The sequence below is a fragment of the Lissotriton vulgaris genome, chromosome 2_1, assembly GCF_964263255.1.
Source record: "Lissotriton vulgaris chromosome 2_1, aLisVul1.2, whole genome shotgun sequence".
Classification (NCBI taxonomy): Eukaryota; Metazoa; Chordata; class Amphibia; order Caudata; family Salamandridae; genus Lissotriton; species Lissotriton vulgaris.
In genome coordinates this window covers 307,486,363-307,506,834 of record NC_141687.1, presented here as the reverse complement: position 1 = coordinate 307,506,834, position 20,472 = coordinate 307,486,363, and the positions used below count along the sequence as shown (strand labels likewise).

At 44.5% G+C, this 20,472-nt stretch overlaps 1 protein-coding gene across 2 annotated transcripts in view; it reads right to left on the bottom strand.

Moving 5' to 3' along the window:
* SLC47A1 (solute carrier family 47 member 1) overlaps nt 1-20,472 on the bottom strand; it is a 721,842-nt gene that overhangs the window by 483,189 nt on the left and 218,181 nt on the right. The window lies entirely within an intron of this gene.

Below are 20,472 nucleotides of genomic sequence, written 5' to 3'. Positions count from 1 at the left end.
TAGGTACATTAGTCACTAAGTACATTTTACAGTCTCAGGTGTCATAGGCCAAAATTACTGTAGGCTCATTTTACGGGCCAGAATTATCCACATCCAGTGGAGGAATTTAGCTATGGCTATAACTACGGCTTGGGAGTTGTCAGTTCGTAAGATCCTGACAGCCTCACAACCCGTTTTGAGACCTAACTGGACACAAATAGGTTTTAACCAAGATCTCCTAGGTACCTTATATTCTGGACAGGCAAAGAGAACGTGCCCAATGACTTCCTGCTGATCGGGACAAAAGGGACAGGCCGAACCTTGTCCCCCGTGCCATTTTGCAGTGAGAGCATTTAGTGGTAATGTCCCCACCCTAATCTGATGATATTTCTTCCTGTCCCCTGGGATGGTAATCCAGTCCCAATAAGCCTCAAAGGCCGGAGAATGCTTAAGTTCTAGGAAATCTGCCGTAAAAGATGGTTCAATACAGCGGCCAAATCTCTTTGCCTCAAGCATGTTCCAGTACAGGTCTCGAAATGTTTTTCTAGGTGGAAAAGGATTCCCTACTGGGTCATCCCACAATGGAGATAATCCCATAGCCTTGTATATTGTTTTTACCTCCGTCATCCATAGTATTTTATGGGCCTTATCGGAGTCTCTCACCTCGAGGAAGGCCCGTGCATACTGGGAGAGTTCTGGGGTGACCCATAATCTCCTCCAGTAGGCAACCGATCTATATCTGGCCATATCCTCGAGGCCATGAGACCCTAGATCATAATGGAGAGGGATCAATGGAGTGGAAGCCGGTAAGCCTGTAATGTTGCGCAAAAATTTATTTTGCACACCGTCAACCTTTTTAAGTTACTGAGCCCCCACAGTTCCGCCCCATAAAGAACTGCTGCTCCAACTTTGGCGTCATAAATCTTTAAAACCGGGGTGATTGGCCTGGTATGAGATAAATAAAATTCCTTAGTGAGTGCTCCTGTCAATTGTGCGTGCTTCGTAACCAGCTGGTTGGTGTGCTGTTCCGAGTCTAATTTGGATGATCAGGTTATGCCCAGATAATTAAATACCTGGGTCTGCTCCAGTTGAACCCCATCCATAACCACCTTCCCTCTGGCGTATTTATTTTTGTGTAGGACCATGAACTTTGTCTTAGATGTATTAATGACAAGACCATGGTCATTGCAGAAAGCTTCAAAGACTCCAACGGCCTTGTGAAGGCCCTGCTGTGTCTTCGACATTAATAGCGTCTCGTCAGCAAACATCAACAGGGGGATCAGCTTGCCATCCAACTTGGGGGCATTGGTTGGTTGCTGTTCAAAATAGCTGATCACCCTGTTGATGTATAGTGAGAAGAGTGTAGGGGCAAGTACACACCCTTGGCGTACCCCCCCTTGCGATAGGGAATTTATCAGTTACACTTCCCTGCTGGTTCCAGCGGACTCGGGCAAAATTATCTTCATGCAGTCTGATTAGGAGTGACAGGATATCCAATGGGATGCCCTGTTCTTGTAAGGCTGCCCACAGCTTAGTACGAGGCACCAAATCAAACGCTGATTTAAGATCAACGAAAGCTGCAAAGAGCATACCCCCCCAGTAACACTACACGCCAATATAATAAAACAAATCTAAAATCTTGGTCAATCATACTGGTATGGCTACGGAACCCTGCCTGTAGAAGTGACAAAATATCATTTTCCTCTATCCAGCCCTGAATACGCTGCAGTAAAAGCCTTGCCACTACCTTTTGTATGCAAGCAATAAGGCTAATTGGGCTGTAGTTTCCTGGGTCCGAACACTCCCCCTTTTTAAAGATTGGGATAATCTCGGCACCCTTCCAGGACTCTGGCATTGGTGAGCCCATCGCAATGCCATTAGCTAGCAGGCTAATTCCCCAGTCTCATGCCATCGAAACATCCCAGCGTGACTCCCATTCCCCGCACAGCTGCAGGTGGGTGAAGCCAAGGTTCAAATGGAGGAGTACTATCAACACCTCCACAGCCAGCATTAATCCAGGTAAGGAAGAAGCCATGAAATCAGGACAGAGAGCTCTGTAAGATGGAAGTCTTCGGATATTTGCAAAGCAGTCACCTTGAACCAGACCTTCTCAGATTGTGCGTTTTCCATCTAGAATCTTCTCCAGATTAGTGCACTCTACTTTACGTCATTAAAACCTTGAACGCCTCGACGTCGATTATTTGTGTTCCCCATTCCCAGGACTGTTTTATTTTCAAATTTGTTAATACTTTTATGCTGTTGTGTTTTTTCTTAACAATGTTTTGCTATAGCTTGTTTTTTTATCACTGAATATTTCTAATCAGAAGTTAGAGTGTAAATCACTTTTTCCTAGTGTTTTGCGAGTGCCTGTGTACGTAAGGGCAGGCTGCAGACATGAGGCTGCTATCCCAAAGCCCTTAGGGGGCCTGAGAGACAATTAGCAACCTTCCTTCGCGTCCCCTCCCCACAGCCTCCCTGCTTCATTCCCGTTTCATAATAACAGCGATGAAAGTGCAGATGAGCCCATACACTAATGGCAAGTGTTTTACTTATTGAGAAAATAGACAGCACCTCTGACCCCTGGACAAGGGGGGCGAGATTACATGGGACTGTTGGCTGTCATTTATTGTGCATCTTTAAATAATTAGTAAGTAAGATATTGTGCACATATGACGAGGCGTCTTGGCGCTGGAAGCGATGCTGCCTCTAGCTGGGGATGAGACTTACATAGGCCTAGGGGAATAGTGAAGTTTTGAGATATTTCTTAAACAAGAGCCTATTCGGTTGAGACCCGAGGGGGTGAAGGCAGGGTGTTCCAAAGTTTGCCTGCCACGCGGGAGAAGCTTCTGCCACCCCTCTTGGGAGAGGCTCCTCACCCTGGGAATAGCGGCCAGCCGAGCGTTAGCAGTTCTCAGATCGCGTGGAGTAACACACCAGACAAAAGATAATGAACACAAATCCTCTAGCAGTGGTACCTTGTTGTCCAGAATTTAAATAACTGTCATGTATTTGAAGGGTGTTAATGCCTGCTTCCAGACTGCTTGTAACCAAACCAGAGTAACACTGATATAGAAACCGAGACACATGTTTGCATAACCCACGCACTCAGCGCCACTTGTTTGTTCTGCAGAATTTGCTTACGGTGAGGTTCAGTTTCTTCCTTGAGTTTTCCACCGCTTTCTGAGATTCTGCCCCCCGCCATTCTTACATCCTTTGCCCATTGTAGGCTACCACATTGAATCTCCACTCTGCACCATTGCCTTTTTACTGTATTGGTTGATGAAGTCATCAAGTCTCACACCATTGGTAACACCGTACATTGCAAATACTTTAGAAATGAGATGGCAAAAGAGATCCATCCCAGGATTGCAGGTCATCCTTGATTTTGTTAGCATACTGACTGAAACGGATCCCAGACTAAGAGTCTTAAAGAGAATTAGGACAGTCCACATTGTCAGCCCGTAACACAGCATAGTTCCCATCCACACAGTCATGCAAGATTCATGCACAAACTGTCGTGTCTACGAGGTTGGCACTACGCAGCGCAATCACTCACGGACACAGGTAGGTGTGCTCACGATTCTTTATTTCGATATTGCATACAGCTAGTCACATGCACGTCCTTCTTCTTGGTCGCCCTGGTCGAATCTGTCCTCTTCCTGTCCCCTGACCGGATGTGGTGTCCGGTGACCTGGTCACCTCCCTCATGACCCACAGGGTCCTAGTGTCTGCTGTCCCTACTGTCCTGTCGCCTTGTCCGTCGTCTGTCTGTCAGGTCATGACATCTCCCCCCTTGTTGCAAACAACAGTTTGTGTCCCAGTTCTACTAATCACTCCGTATCACCACCATTTACATCATCGCTCGTCGTTGCAGTGAGAGAGAGAGAGAGAGAGAGAGAGAGAGATTGTCGGTCTCGTCGATTCTTCTCCCCAGTCTCTGTTTCCTACTTCTTTCTACGTAGTCTCTTTGTCCCTTTGCATCCCTTTCTTGGTCGTCGTTTTCTGCCGCCATCTTTCTTTCTGCTCTTCAGTTGTTCTCCGTCTTTTCTCAGTTTGCCAGTCGCTCTTTCTCTTTGTGGTTGTTCTCTCCTCTTGCTCTTCTTTCTGTCCTTCCATTGTCCTTCTTCTGCTCTCTTTTTGCCGGCCTCTCGTCGCTTTGATCGTTGTTCTTTTACCTCTGTTTTGTTTCTTGCTCCTCTCTTTCTACAGCCGCCTTCTGTTGTATTTGTTCTCTCCATTGTTCTTTTTTGTTCTCTTCCTCTTTCTTTGTACCCTGAGTCTTTTCTTGGCTTGCTCTCAACAGAGCTGTTGTCTTTTTTATATGTCATTGTTATGAGGCCCATCGTTTGGGCGGTGCTGCTGCTCATCAGGCATGGCCCTGGTACATCACCTTGTAGAACATGAATGTCCTCCGTGTTTATCTTGTCATTGTATCTCAGTTCCTCTGTGAACTTCCCCAAGTTGGTTACTTCTTTCCTTGCCCCCCAAGTAAAGATCTTTATCTTGGACGCTCTCAGGGTCGGCTTGACTTCCATGTTCTCATACTCCGTTCACACATGACATTGCAAGTTGCACCACTGTCCAGTACAAAGTCTGTTTCATGCACTCCTACTCTTATCTTTGCATGGTCTGTCTTTCCTCGGGTGCTTCTGTCTGCTGGCTGTGTTGTTTCTCCTGTTTCTTCTTCCTTGCTCTGCTCGGTGTGTATCTCCGACATGTGATATAGTCTTTCTACTTTCTCTACTTCCTCTTCTTCACCTGACCCTCGTGATGAACTCCTCCTTTCGTTGTCAACATACCTGACATGTCTTGTCGTCGATTCCTGTGGTCTTCCTGTTCTCACATTGCCGTCTCTTAATGGGGCACCTTGGCACATACTGGCGTAGTGATTTCTTCCACCACATCTTCTGCACGTCTGGCCAAAGGCGGGGCTTTGACCTCTGTGCGGAAATTCCATTCCGCACTTGTAGCATGTTCTTTCAGGTCGTCTCCTCTCTTTTTGTTCCCTCCAGTCATTTCTTCGTTGGTCTGTGCGATATCTGCTTGTCGTAAAATGTGCGTTTTCTGTTTCACCGCTCTTCCCTCTTTCCATTTCCTTGGCATGTTCGCTGCTCTCGCCTCTGCTCTCGCTAGTGACAGGATGTTCTCCAATGAAGTTGGTTCCTTAAGTATTCTTGCTCTGAATCCTGTGTCACGACTTCACAATATACACTTACAATGCTCTTCTCCATGAATCAACCCACACACAGAATCCATCTGCAACCTTGTGCACGTGCCTCTGTCATAGTGTTGCCGTACAGAGACCAAGCCGGCGGAGCTACCTCAAACTCCACAACCCCACACACACACACAAGTTCTCTCACAGCAGTCATACAGTGAAATGTGAAAACACACGTGCTCACTCACATAGTGTTACACACACACACACACACGCCACAACAACCATATTTTGTCCAGAAGAGAGGCGTATGGAACACTTACTTTTTTAAAACCAATTCTCAACTAAAACATTAACTACAATATACAGAAGACAACATTCTCTTCTGCTATTTACCACTGTTTCTTGCATGCAACAATCATTTTCAAATCTTGTCTTTTTATATATGTACAATGCACATTCAATCAGGTGGTACTTTAAGAAGCTGCCTGTAATTTGATGAACAGTGGGGTGATGGAAATATGTTTTGATCAGATTGCTTTCTGGCAACTGGTGCAAGCATTTGAGTGACATTATCTGAGCACTGCATAATACCACGCTAATTTTCATCTTAGTGAGAGAAAACAAAAATCATGCTACAGAGGTCTGCAGTAGTAAAAAAGTTACAACGGTCACAGTAACCTCAACTGACCCAGTATTTCTTGTCAGAGTCCCTGACGATCATGCTCAGTGGACAGCTTAGCTCGAATTTTGAAAGCCAGAATAGGCGACTCCTTAACATGAACAACAACAGACTTCCTTCCTAAATAAACAGTGCCCCTATAATTGGGAGGTTGTTGTGGGGTCGCACTTACCTAACCTAACCTTTATCATCTTTATTTATAAGCTGTTCTTATGAAGGTCTGCAGGTTTGGGCAATGTCAGTCAAATGCCAGCGTGTCTTGAAGCCTGGCAGACACCGATGTCAAAGTAAGCCACACAGAATGAAAGCGAGGACTTAGAAGGGGTGTTAGAGAGAGCTACAAATCTGAATTAGTTTCAGTGTACTGGGAAGGCCACTCTGTGGTGAATATTTGTGAACCAGGGGCGGCTGGTGTTCACAGGCGAGATGGGTGTCGTCCTGCCACCCTGGGAGATTAAATAAATGTCAGATTGAACACCAAGCAGCCAGCAATAAATTATGCTGGCTGCTTGGTGAACAAACATGGGCAAATCTGGTATTTTCTTTGAGGGGGTGGGGGATGATGGTCCTTGGCTCTGCTGTGCATGCTTTTTTGGCTGGGCGAAGATTTCTTCGACCAGGAGCCAAAAAGCAGGGCAGTGACGACACACAAGTCGGAAAGGCCTGGTCTCACTGCCAGAATAATATTGGATTTGGGGTGTTATTCGTAAAACCCAGGGAGGCGTTAGAAGCTCCCCATTCATTCCACTGGCTGGGAGCAGGGCAGTCCGGCTTCGGGGAAAGTTGTGGGGGTTTGGCAGTGCATAGTAGGAAAGATTGGTAAAAACAATTCCACAACACAAAACACAAAAGGATTGGCAAGTCATGGTTTTCCTTAGCTCTGGAATCCTCTGTGGTGATGTAAAATTGTTACAGCTGCAGATTGCGATGCTAAGCACTCTGCCCCAGTCCTGCAAGTTTTTCTGAGGCTTCTTACGCAAGCACATTTATACGGCATTGTGTAAACTTTTTAATTTTTTAATTTTTTGTTTTTAAGTACCAATTAGCCATCTTGGAAATATAAATACAAGTTTTTAAACAATATGCCAAAATGACATCCTCTTCGTAACAATATAGGTGCACACAAAGGCACACATAATCAGTCATATATACATTCGATTTCTTAGAAAACATCAAGAGCTTAAATTGTTGACTGTGGAACCAGTAGACTTAGGTTTTAAACCTGACTCCCACTTGCCTACATTGTGTAATCATGGGCAAATCCAGTAATCTTCATTAATGTGAATCCTATGTAAAGAGTCTGAAGAAGATGCGAATTCCAGTCAGCATAATTTCACTCAATGCCACACAGTTCCACGCCACACAATTTAACTCCACATATTTCCATTCCACACCTCATAATTCAACAACCACATAATCCAACATAACACAATTATGCAACACACCTTATACATTCAATCCACATCACAGAATTCCACATAATGCCGCAAAATTCAACTGTATGCCACATAATTAAACTCCACTACACAAAATACCAATGGACTTAATTACACTCCATACTTAATACCACATAATTACTATACACATAATTCCACTGCACACCAACCACATAATTCCACTACACAAATTCACTCCACACCACACTATTCCACAACTAACTATTCCAATCCAACCCACATAATTTCACTCCACACCACATACATCCACTCCACTCCATAACACCTGTGTAAAAGACATTGTCATTTACTCACACATGCGAGACATATTTGCTTTGCCATTGCTTGTTTTATCTTCTATTATCATGGAATGACTAGCAAAACCATTCAGTCGTATGCGACCTGCCAGTCACGTGCAACCTCGAAATATTGTGCGCCATGCCAGTTACCTGCGACCTGCCATCGTGTGCAGCCTACCAGTGCTCTGAGACACGTTGCTTATTTACAAGATGTCAGTCATGCTTGAGATGTAGATTTTCTGTCATTTCATATTTACACCTACACAATCAGATGCACCAATATAAAACGCTTTAATCTATGGACCTCCCTACGTCTTACAGAGTTCCGAAAGTCCCTGAAGACCTGGCTATTCGGCTAATCAATGGACCCTGCCAGCGTGTGGATACCCTCACGGGTGACAAGTAACGCTCTGCAAAGCTACTGATTGATTGATTGAATCATATATTATGTGTTGCGCTACAATGCGACCGTTGTCGGTCACTGGGACCAAACATTTTCTGTTATATGCTTAGGTCGTGTAAGGTGGCCGATTTATTGTAACGACTGAAGCGATTGTAAAATTCAATATATCATTTTTATTTATACATTTTAAAACCGTGCGTTTGTATGTTAACAGTCTGTTTTATTCCCTTAATTACAGACATCCTTTTTAGGAATTCTGCAGTAAAAGCAGGAAGTCAAGTTAGACCAATGATGTACTTCCTTCCGTCTGACAAGCAATCTTTAACATGAAATTGTGTTCTACTGTTTAAAAAATAAAATTAATTATAGGTTGAGCAGAATATTAATCTATTAAAATTACCTCGAAGCAAACTCTGCACGTGTGTGTTATTGAATCGTACAGTCGACTCTCCCCTCTTTAAAAGGGGGGGGGTATGTGTGTCTGTGTGTGTGTGTGTGTGCGTGTGTGTGTGCATGCACACATGAGGACTGCTTGTGGGTGAGTGTGTGTGTGTGTGTGTATATGTCGGGTTTCATGTGTGCGCCAGTGTTTTCACGTCCATTTGACTTGCTCCAGGGAAAGGAGACATACAAAAAGGAAGTCAAGCCAGCATGCAAAGGCAAAACGAGAGCCAGTGAATTAGAGTAACAATGAAGCCAACCAATGATAAGCAATGGGCAAGCTTTGAGCTAACACAATGTCTCACACGCGAAATTGCATGAGTGGTCTCAGGCTAGAGATAATGGTACAAAGTAGCAACCTTGCTATGATATGTATGAACTTGTTTACATAGCTCTGGCTCTTGATGTCAGGCTGGATACATTATTGGGCAGATACCACAGTTGCTAAGTTATCACTAACAAACAAAAATGAAAAAAAACTTTCCCAAAAACTCCACAATTAGGGACATAGTGAGGAACCAACTTTAGTAGCTTAATAGGGTGCTATTGCTACTGAGTTGGTGAAGGGGGTCCCACCCAAACATTAGTTATTTATGGGCCTCTTATGTCTGCAAAGAAAATGTTCATAAATAACACTCTTAGGATATACTATGGCAGAGTAGTGTGTGCCAGTGGCTGGCATGCAAATCTAAGGAAATAGAGAAAGTGAAATGATAAAAAGTGGAGAGAAATGAGAGAAAGAAAAAGTATACAGAAAAAAAACGGTTTGCTAGGAAGAGGAAAGAAAGAATGGGAGGGCGAACAAAGGGTGATAGGAAAGAATGAATAAAAGGTGAAAGCCAGAATGGAAGAGTGAAAGGAAGTAAGAGTGAAAGAAAGTGTGCCTGGAAAGATGGAAGAGTGAAAGGAAGGAAGGAAGAGTGAAAGGATAAATGGAAGAGTGAAATGATCAAAAGGTGATAGCGTTAGTGATAGATTGGAAGGCAGAAGAATAGACACATAGGCGAAAGGATGGAGGAAGGAAGAGTAAAAGGATGGCTATATAAATTAATGGATGGATGAAAGGTATGCTCATATGGGATTTTGAACAGATGACAGGGAAAGGATGAAACCATGGCTGTGTAGACAGATGAAAGGGTGAAGAGAACTAATCTAAGGAAGGTTGGTTGTGCTTCCTGCGCACGCTCGTGTGATTCGAGGTAAGGTTCAAGTGAGGGGAACTTTAATTTCCTAGCTACTCCTTTGCGAACCACCCACAAAACTATAGTCAGTGGTGTGTAGGAAAAACACAAACTACATGGTTCTTAAACTTAGCATTAAAACATTGCACTAGTGAGTGAGTGAGCACCTTCAATGAATTCCTCAGGAGTACTTATCTTTCACCCTGTCTGAAAAACTACCAGTTGCATTCATAATTTTCTGTTGGCAAAGGCATCCACTGGACTCAGGCTGTTCCAAAAACATATTTTTAGAAGAGCATGGCCCTCAGTAATGACCAACCATTAAAGCTGTGCACTATAGATGCATTCTTACCCAAGGTTGTAAAGCACGCAATGCTTTCTGTTGCGTTTTTATTATTGATGCGATTGGTTGTGTTACTTTATATCAGCCCCCAGAATATTGTGGTACAAGAATATTGAGGACGGAATATCCAAAAGTAAGCTTATATAGTCAATGATAGATTTACTACTTCTAACTCCTCATGGAGAAGTGTGGCTCACGGTGTGGAGCAGGCAGACCCGGAAGCTGAGGTCAGACCCGGGATCAGGGTTCAATTCCCGACGCGGCAGGGTCTTGAGCTCCAATGTCCACGGACTCGATAATTCTCGCTTCGGTGCCTGCTCTAATCATGGGTTCTCACTCTGCAACTCTGGGCATTAAGCTTGCTTAATCTCCACAACGGCCCCCCTGCGGCGGGATGCCTGGCTTTCACCCTGGGGATGCCCTGTAGGGGCTATCTCACAGGGAAAAGCCAGGACGGGTTCCCAAGGCAAGCGCCGGGAAACCTCCGGGTAGCTGTGCGCTCAATAAATGCAATAATAATAATAATAATAATCTATATACCTTGAAGAAATATATATGACGTAGGTACCGCAGGAAGCTGGCTCTTTATATGATATATCAAAATGAGATATATCACACAAACAGTACAGGGGTTCCCTAACAAGTGGACAGGGAATTGCTCTAGCAATTCCAAGATGCTCTCCTAGGGAGTATTGTGGTTGAGCACCTTTAGCCTGCTCCTAGAGGAGTGCAAAACATCTGAAAATACACACAAAAATACACCGAAAACACGGAAACTGAGACTACCTGAACAGCAACGGAGATAGCATCTTTCATCCCCTCACTTAAAACTGCTAAGAAAGTCCAGAAACTCCCACAACAAAAGTATCCTAAAATCTAAAAAAGACTTCTTTAGGTCAGAACGTAACTACGCCAAAAACAGACAGAGGAAACTATTCGAAATACAAAAACTGCAATCAAACTAAATGGGCACATCTGCACTCTTGACATCTAAATCACATTTAAGCAGCAAATAATTCTCTTCTTTCTTTACTGCTAAAGCAACTTCCATGGAAAAGGAACTGAAGACTGCCGCTGACAAACCCTCTTCCGTCTTCCCCCATAAATTCTCCAACCAATCATTCAACCCATCCTACTCTGTCAGGATCCCAAAATAAAGCCCAGTGGTCCTCCTTCAAACTTTATGACCACAGAGACATCACCAAAATCTACCCATTCCCGTTGAGTTGCATGTCATCTATCAACCATACTATCTTCCCCATTTGGACCAAGATACTCAATGCATCGTTCTCGCAAGGATCCATCCAAAAAATGGCCAAGTCATACCCATCCTAAATAAACCAATAAACCAACAGAGAACCCTTCGGACCCAAACAATTTCCGACCGATAACCAACGTTCACATGTTAGCAAAAGTAATAGGAAAATGTGTTCAACAACAGCTTAATCAACACATCATGGAATTCAAGCTTCTTGACACCTGCCAATCAGGTTTCAGACCCGGGCACAGCACCGAAACAGCAATTCTATATATTGTAGATGGCGCCCTACTAGCATTAGACCGTAATGAAACAGATCTGCTTGTGCTACTTGACCTCTCGTCTGCTTTCAACACTGTTAACTGTGCAAAATACTCGAGAGCCTGGAAAACAGGATGGGTTTATCCGGCACGTACTAAAATGGTTTAAATCCTTCTTAGATAAGAGAACATAAAGATTCCTGGTGAATCAAAATCTATCCACACCATCCTCTAACCTACTAGGAGTACCACAAGGCTCAAAACTATCCACATCACTATTTAATCTCTATATTGAACCCTTAACCAAAATAATACAGCAGACTAACATCTCCTTCCACATGTATGCAGACGACACTCAGCTATATATTTAGAACACTTTCCTTGAAGAGATTAAGAGGATAACCAAGCATTAAAAAAGACCGTCCAATGGCTAACAAACAATCCCCTTAAGCTAAATTCTCAAAAAAACGAATTACTTCTAATGTCCACCCAAAAAAACTCCACGGTTAGGAAGGATTGGACTAAGCTAATCACTTTACTAAACTGCACTGCGATCCTGGTGGACTCCATCAAGTCACTAGGAATCACTCTAGACAAGAACCTTAATATGCAATTACACATAAACTTGATGGCTAAAAATGCCCATTTTCACCTCAGATACATTAGAAAAATAAAGCTTTACATCGAACCTCTAGACCTCAAAACTGCAGTTCAGTCATTAGTCATCTAGAGACTTGAATATGGATGTTCGACTCTATCAGGACTACCCAAAGTCTCAACAGCCCCACTTAAAGCTTGTCTTAGTGCAGCCGCAAGACTCTTAACAGGATCAAAAAAATTTGGCCACATCACCCCATATCTGAAAGCTTTCAACTGGCTGCCTCTTGAAGCAAGAGTCCAACTAAAGATGGGCTACATAACTCATAAGGCAATCTATCACAAAACCCCACTGTACCTAGCACAGATATTTTCAACTTCTATAGGAAGCAGACTCTCACTGACCGCCGGTACTTTTCTTCTAAAACCTCCACTCTAATGTAAGAAAAGAACATACGACAGAGCCTTCTCTGGAGCAGCACCAAGAATATGGAACTCTCTCCCACCAGGCATCAGCAACATTTCATCTACTTCTACATTCAAAAAAAGAAGCTAAGTCCTACCTAATGAGCAAATTCTTCCCTTAATCCGCTGCAGCCGGCTCACTCCATGTTCTAGAAGCCCCATTCAGACAATCACTCCACCCACCAAAGCCTGCTGAGTACCTCTCTCTGTAAGCTCATCCGTTACCAGACTCTAGATTAAGCTCCTCACTCTTTTACTAGGCGCATCCTGCTGGGCCATACTCACACTGAGACTTCTGCTTGAAGACTGCTACCCCTACTGTCACCACTGAGAATACCCAGAACAAGCTCAAATGAATTATAACTATTACCTAGGCTACTCCTAATTGTACTAGGGGAAACAACCGTTACAACGCAACTATTACAACGCACACTGTTACAACGCACACCATTACAACGCAGGATCCTTTACAACGCATGCCTTTACAATGCATGATATTACATAGCAGATGCTATTACAGCGCATGCCATTACAATGTAAGTATAGGTAAGTATATCATTTTATTTAACCTTTTTTTAATTTCAAAAATATAAAAAATAAATAAAATAAATAATTTAAAGTAATTTTATATATATAGTTTGGGTTTTGGGGTACAGGGGTATTTTTAGGGTTCAGGGTTGGGTTTGGGTTTTGGGGTACAGGGGTATTTTTAGGGTCCAAGGTTGGGTTTGGGTTTTGGGGTGCAGGGGTATTTTTATGGTTCAGGGTTGGGTTTGGCTTTTGGGGTACAGGGGTATTTTTAGGGTTCAGGGTTGGGTTTGGCTTTTGGGGTACAGGGGTATTTTTAGTGTTCAGGGTTGGGTTTGGGTTTTGGGGTACAGGGGTATTTTTAGGTTTCAGGGTTGGGTTTGGGTTTTGGGGTACAGGGGTATTTTTAGGTTTAGGGCTAGGTTTGGGTTATGGGGTACAGGGGTATTTTTAGGGTTCAGGGTTGGGTTTGGGTTTTGGGGTACAGGGGTATTTTTAATGTTCAGGGTTGGGTTTGGATTTTGGGGTACAAGGGTATTTTTAGGCTTCAGGGCTAGGTTTGGCTTATGGGGTACAGGGGTATTTTTAGGTTTCAGGGTTGGGTTTGGGTTTTGGGGTACAGGGGTATTTTTAGGGTTCAGGGTTGGGTTTGGGTTTTGGGGTACAGGGGTATTTTTAGGGTTCAGGGTTGGGTTTGGGGTTTGGGGTACAGGGGTATTTCTAGGGTTCAGGGTTGGGTTTGGGTTTTGGGGTACAGGGGTATTTTTAGGGTTCAGGGTTGGGTTTGGGTTTTGGGGTACAGGGGTATTTTTAGTGTTCAGGGTTGGGTTTGGGTTTTGGGGTACAGGGGTATTTTTAAGTTTCAGGGTTGGGTTTGGGTTTTGGGGTACAGGGGTATTTTTAGGTTTAGGGCTAGGTTTGGGTTATGGGGTACAGGGGTATTTTTAGGGTTCAGGGTTGGTTTTGGGTTTTGGGGTACAGGGGTATTTTTAGTGTTCAGGGTTGGGTTTGGGTTTTGGGGTACAGGGGTATTTTTAGGGTTCAGGGTTGGGTTTGGGGTTTGGGGTACAGGGGTATTTTTAGTGTTCAGGGTTGGGTTTGGGTTTTGGGGTACAGGGGTATTTTTAGGTTTCAGGGTTGGGTTTGGGTTTTGGGGTACAGGGGTATTTTTAGGTTTAGGGCTAGGTTTGGGTTATGGGGTACAGGGGTATTTTTAGGGTTCAGGGTTGGGTTTGGGTTTTGGGGTACAGGGGTATTTTTAGGTTTCAGGGTTGGGTTTAGGTTTTGGGGTACAGGGGTATTTTTAGGGTTCAGGGTTGGGTTTGGGGTACAGGGGTATTTTTAGGGTTCAGGGCTGGGTTTGGGTTTTGGGGTACAGGGGTATTTTTAGGGTTTGGGGGTACAGGGGTATTTTTAGGTTTCAGGGCTAGGTTTGGCTTATGGGGTACAGGGGTATTTTTAGGGTTCAGGGTTGGGTTTGGGTTTTGGGGTACAGGGGTATTTTTAGTGTTCAGGGTTGGGTTTGGGTTTTGGGGTACAGGGGTATTTTTAGTGTTCAGGGTTGGGTTTGGGTTTTGGGGTACAGGGGTATTTTTAGTGTTCAGGGCTGGGTTTGGTTTTGGGGTACAGGGGTATTTTTAGGTTTCAAGGTTGGGTTTGGGTTTTGGGGTACAGGGGTATTTTTAGGTTTCAGGGTTGGGTTTAGGTTTTGGGGTACAGGGGTATTTTTAGGGTTCAGGGCTGGGTTTGGGTTTTGGGGTACAGGGGTATTTTTAGGGTTTGGGGGAACTGGGGTATTTTTAGTTTTCAGTTTTAAAATAAATAATTTAAATTAATTAAAAAAATAATTTTAATAATTTTATTATTTATTAATAATAGTTCTTTATTAATAATAGTTCTTTAAAAAAAATAAACTTAAAGTAATTTTTTACCCTACACTATCCAGCACTTACCCTACTATTACACTCCCCTGGCGTTGGATTTTTTATTTTTAAATACCTAAACTATTTTTTAAAATATATATATATATATATGTACAAAATAATTATTTAAAAATAATTTAATTTATTGAATTAATAAAATTTTAATTAATTACATTTTAAAAAAAAATAATATACTTACCTATACTTACGTTGTAATGGCATGCGTTGTAATAGCATCTGCTATGTAATGTCATGCGTTGTAAAGGCATTCGTTGTAAATGTATCTGCGTTGTAAAAATTTCGTTGTAACGGTGTGCATTGTAAAAGTTTGCGATGTAACGTCATACATCCGTACAGTACAGTGTACCAGGACAAATCTCCAGGAGTTAAAGTGAGTGGTGGACAAGGTCCAAGGCAGCACCTGCAGAACAGCACCAGTGGCACTAAGACAGCGGGGTGAATGGGTGCAGGGGTGCACAACAGAGTCAGGTGCCACATGTTACCCTAAGGGGATTGGTTTTAGCGTAAACAGGCTGCAGGCTCGGACTGGGAGGCCAGTCAGGTTGAACCACCTGGGGGGTCAGACCTTACGATGCTCAGGGACATAGGGACACCATTGGTCCTGTTCTCCACGGTCCTGGGACGAGGGGTTCAGAGTTGTCTTTAGGGGTCGGGTTTTCCTACCGGACCAGTTGCGGTAGAGGGGGCCTGCATGCAGAAGCTGCAAGAGACGTCAGAGAGTTCACTGGGAGCGAAACCATGGTGGACCACGATGACACAGTTGGCCCAATTTAACTCTGGTTTGGAGTTACGGGTGCAGTGGAGTCTTCAGGCATCGGGTCCTCACAGGAGTCTTTGGATGCCTGCAGGTTGAATAGGAAGCAGGTTTGCTTCTTCTCAGGAGGTCTTGATTTATGGGTGAAGTGATGGCAGGTCTTCCGGGCTTTAGGGACTCAGCAGATGCAGGAAAAGTAGTCTTATGGTGCAACTGTCGAAATCAGTAGGCAGGCCGTCAGGGTTGGTGCCAGGCCAGTTGCTGGGTCTACATTTCTAACCAGATGTGGCTGTTCACATCCTTCTTCATCTTTCAGGTTGGTAGGATCTAATTTCCTGGTGCCAGGGACTCCCCTAAATACTGCATTTAGGGGCGTTAGGAGAGCGTAGGGTGGTGATCAATGGGCTACTGACCCTTGGGGTCACTATGCCCCCTACATGATCACTTCCTGTGGAAGTGGGCATAGCCCTGTCCCAGAGTTCCTAAGTATGGCTATACAAAAATGGCCACTTCTGAGAACTCGTACTCACATCCAATTACACTACCTTAGGAGTGGTACTAACTGGGGGTGGGCACGCCTACCTGACTATCTTATTTACCTGCCAGTCCAGGTGCCAAAGGGCTCTAGACAAAGGGAGCCAGCCTACTCTCCTGTGAGGAGAGCTAGATTCTCATTTCAAAGGCAGGAGCTTCTTTGAAGCTTGCAGTCCTGGGAGTGCTTATCAGTGGGTCATCCTGACGGAGGGGCTGTGAACACACTCTTACCATGCAGGCTTTGTTTCTGACCTCCCGAGAACAAAGTCCCTAACCTTGAGAGGTCAAAAATCATCTGTCTCAGTGGCAGGCTGGCAGAGACCAGTCAGCTAACACACCAGATACAGGTAGGTTTTCAGGGGGCACCTTTAAGGTGCACTCTGTGTGCATGTAATCACAAATCCACCACTGGAATCAGGGTGGATTTGTAAATATGAGATGTTTGATACCAAGCATCTATATTTTGAGTGAAGCCATCATGTAGCTGGGGAACTTGTTATCAACAGTGTCAAGCAAATGTTCTAAAATGACTTCCCTGTTCACTTGAACTGGCAGTAATGGAACTGACCAGCACAGAGGCATTTCTGCTCATGCAGGTATGCCCTCACATGTAATATAAGGCACCCTGCCTTAGGGCTGTAAGGCCTGCTGTAGGGAGGACTTTCAAATATTACATTCAGTGTTAGGGGATATGGCACACAGGGATGTGAGACACAAACAAGCAGCCTGAAATAGCAGCCCTGCATGAGTTTGGTGACGGGTCTCTAAGGGTGGCCCAATTCATGCTGCAGCCCTTGAGGACCCTCTTTAGGACCCCAGGCCCTAGGAACTTGCAGAGAGTGCTAACGGTTTGCTAAATTGGGGACACAATTGTACTGTTTTGGGGAAAAGAGATCTGGCACTGGGGACCTGGTTAGCAGGAACCCAGTGCACTTCCAGTCGAAATCAAATCATCTACCCGGCAGAAAGTGGAGGGGATCATGTCAAAAAAGGCCCTTTCTTACAGGTATATATGTATGGAGTAAGGTATAGAAAATGTATAATTGCTTACCTGTTATTGTTCTGTCTTCAGTATACTGTGCCATTGACGTTCTGGTTTCTAAATTCATAGTGTACACTGTATGATTCTATGTGAAGGAATACATGGATTTATTCAAGGTATATATTACAGCACACTCAATCAACTTTCTGCAATGCAATTTTAAATTCATTTCGATGGAATATAAAGTAGAGGGGTGTAAAGTTGTAAAGTCAGATGACTCAAAATTGTTTCTATTTTCTAAACTTTTCAAGCTAGTGAAATGCAGACCTTATGAAGTTCTTTTTAACAAAAAAAAATAGCTGGCCTCAGCTCAGAGCCCTCCCTCCCACACCTCTTACCTGATGGGGTGGATATACAGCCTTGACATTCCACATGTATTTGCTGGGGATGTCCTAACTTGAACATTCTGCATCAGAAAATCATCACACCTGGGAGGCCCTAAGGATAAACCTTATCTCAAGTAAAGGTAGTAAACTAAACCTGCTTTGTAAAGTGTAGAGTTTCATAATCCTGCCCAACTTTGTAAGTGAAATTTTAATTTAACTTGTCACTAATTTAAAATAACATTACAGAGAGCTTGGAGTAAGTCCATTTTGGTAAATTAGAGAGAAACAATGTGTTTTAAACATTTTAGGACTGCAACAATGAATTTCACTATAAGACTGTGGGAAAAGATAGAGTTCAATTGCATTTGATAAAAAACACCAGTCAAAAATGCATGGACTTGAAGCAGGCTCCGTCGTTTTATACACCTCTAAGTTGTGTGAAATGTGCTGTACAAAAGGAGACCTTTGTCCGACATTGACCAGAAAGACAGGTAGGCATTGTATAGGACAGATGATTGTGTGAGCCTGAAATGGGTCCATTTGAGGCCTGCGGCCTGGCTGAGGATAATAGTGCCAGCTCTCCCTACAGTCTTCCCGGGTCTATTCTGACTCCTGCTGAGTCGGTAAGTCCCGTCTCTTTTGATACTGATACCTGCTGCTGTTACCCAGGTGTGCCTGCCCGAGTTTGCCTGGCTAGGCAGCCTCCCGTTTCCTGTTTAGCTAGCCAGTGTGTCTGCCTGACTGGTATGCCCCCTTAGCCTTCATTCTACAATATAGCTGCTTGATTTGTTCCCAGCTAGCCTTTACTTTATGTCTTGGTCACTGTATTTTTAAGTCTTAGCCATTGTAGTTTATGTTTGGCCACTGTGTTTTGTGTTCTAGCCATACTATTTGCCTGCCTTTCTTTTGCTTGACCGTTTTTCCGCAGCCTCGCCGGGTGCTTTCCTTGACATTTTTTCTCTCTCCTCCCACCATCCACTTCCTGATGCCTAGTTCCTCCCTCTGCATGACCTACCTAATGGAGGCATCAGCATGGCCCCACAATTGCCGCAGGCAGCGGGTGCACTACCGGCAACCTGAAGGAGTGCCAAAGGCAATCCCATCTGCTCCCTTCTGTGCCTGAACCGCACCCAGCACCAGGAACCCTGGCCCTCCGACCTCCCACGCTACTCCTCTGCAGGGCTCCGATCCCTGGACCTCAGATGCCACAATTAATACTGCATTAACTCCCAAATCAGATCCACTGAAGGACCTTTCACATGCCGCAACTGTTGTTTCACCTGCAACCCAGGATCAGACACCCACACAGGATCCCTCGCCATGCCCACCCAAGAAACCTCAAACACCTTGTAAACTCTCCAGTGCATTCTGCTCAACGCCTGGTCCCTCTGCAGACACACCACAAAAATCTGAGACACCATCACTGCCCTCACCCTAAACATGATCTTCATCACTGAGACGTGGCTCAACCCCTCCTCAACTCCTCCTCAACTCCAGACATCACCACCGCAACGCTCGATGACACCAAGACCATGCCCACAAACACAGAGGAGGCATCGCTATCATCCACATGGAAACTATCCGATGCACCCTCATTGATGACTTCAACCTCAACCTCCAGCTCCAAACTGTCTCCAAGACAACCTTTAGAGGGAGGCACTCTCGCCTATAGACCTCAGGGCCACGACCTACATTCTCAAACGCCATCACTGAATTTCTCGCCCCTCAAGCAGTCGACTCCAGACACTACATCCAACTGGGCAACCTTAACTACCACCCTTATTACCCCAACATCGTCAACTCTATCAACCTCCTGAAATGCTTGAGCACCATCGGACTCGCCCAACTGGTCACAGACCCCACACACAATGCAGGACACAGGCTGGACCTGATCTTCACATCCAGTGACAGTCAAATACATCCACGCTACCAAACTCACCTAACCGATCACACTATTGTCCACTTCACCATCGAAGGCTCCCTGCATGCCATCACCAAGCCCGAGATCATCCAACCACAGCTGGAACAAAGAGACCGGGACCCAGTGGACGGATGCCCTCAACACCAGCTCGCCAGATGATGCATCAAACCTTGAACAGGCCATACAGAACTTCTCCAACTGGATCACCATTTGCGAGGAGTTGCACCCTTGAAGCCAACTAAAACCATTAGACACTCAGAATAAGCCAGCTGGTACACTTCAGGCTCAGAACCATCAAGCATAACTGCCAACGACCAGAAAAGCAATTTAGCTCCACCAAAGACCCCGCCGACAGAACAGCCTTCAAATTAGCCCTCAATGAGTACCACCAATGCATCAAAAACACAAAACGAGAATCCCTCAAAGACCACATCGAAACAAGCATCACGCACACTTAGGAACACTTCCAAATCGTCAGACAATTCTCCTGCCTTCCTGCCACTGAAAACGCTGTCCACCCTACCCAAGAACTCTGCGACAACTTGTCAGAGTACTACGACAGCAAAATAGCCACCATCTACAACAAATTCAGCCCTCAACCCACTAACCTCAACAACCTCCACCCTCCATCTGACACCTGATCCCCACTTGGACCCTGCTCACCAGACAGACCACCGCAGCTATCATGTCCTCCAACCACTCCGGAGCACCCTTGGACCTCTTCCCTTGTTTCTTTAACCTCGGACTGAAGAAATCAGTGCCAAACTCACCAACCTCCTCAATGCCTCCATCACCACGGCAGCCTTACCCAACAAATAGAAACACGCTGAGGTCAGACCTCTACTGAAGAAACCTACAGCCGATCCCAGTGTATTCAAACATTAGCGTTCCATCTTACTGCTCCTGGTCCCCACCAAACATC